The sequence below is a fragment of the Lissotriton vulgaris genome, chromosome 6, assembly GCF_964263255.1.
Source record: "Lissotriton vulgaris chromosome 6, aLisVul1.2, whole genome shotgun sequence".
NCBI classification, from domain to species: Eukaryota; Metazoa; Chordata; class Amphibia; order Caudata; family Salamandridae; genus Lissotriton; species Lissotriton vulgaris.
This window is the reverse complement of record NC_141694.1, coordinates 1632689397-1632690382: the sequence shown is the minus strand read 5'-3', so window position 1 is coordinate 1632690382 and position 986 is coordinate 1632689397.

The window sequence follows — 986 nt, the reverse complement described above, 5'->3', positions numbered from 1 at the left end:
GGGCAGATGAATCCATAATTCGGGATGAGGAATATGTAGGTTCCATTAATGTGAAAGAAAGTGATAGTGATCTAAAACAATTGTTAGAAAATTCAAAGATATTTTCAAGAATGAAATAGGTTGTGTCAAAGGTTTCAAACATGAAATATTACTAAATGAAGGAGCTGTACCTATGAAACATAAGGTGAGATCAGTACCATTGTCTGTTAAGCATGAATTAAAAAATGTTATAGACAAATTGTGTAATGAAGGGGTCATTGAGGCAACAGATGCAGCAGAGTGGGTGTCGGCAATTGTAGTCTTTAAGAAAAAGAAATCTGGTGAAATCAGATTGTGCATCGACCTCAGATCGCTTAAGAACATTTTGGTAAATTGCCACCCACTCCCTAAGATCCAGGAAATACTAACGTCTATTTCAGGTTCAAAATACTATCTTTCATTGACTTAAAGGCAGCATATCACCAAGTGCGTCTAACTGAAGAATCCAAAAAGTTAACAACATTTATAACCCCATTCGGTGCATTTAGGTAATCAGAATGCCATTCGGACTAGCGTCTGCATCAAGCCTTTTCAAAAGCTGATGGACATTCTCTTCGGTGACATCAAAGGCGTTGAAGCATTTCAAGATGACATCTTGATACATTCCAAGAATGAAAAAAAACACTATGAAACTTTGAAAAGAGTGTTTAATATTGTAACGGAAAAAGGAATGACCGTTGCTAAAGACAAATGTACTTTCATGGAGAATAAGATTGAATATTTAGGGCATGTACTAACATCTGAAGGAATCAAACCTAAATATGATCTTGTGAAAGCAATAAGGGAAGCCCCTCAACCAAATGACAAAGAGAGTCTAAAGTCTTTCATGGGGCTTAGCGAATATTATTCGAGGTTAGAACCAGCTTATGCAGATAAAGTAGAACCCTTAAGAAAACTATTAAGAAAGATTGTGAAGTACCAATGGAATGATGAACAAAGTCTTGCAT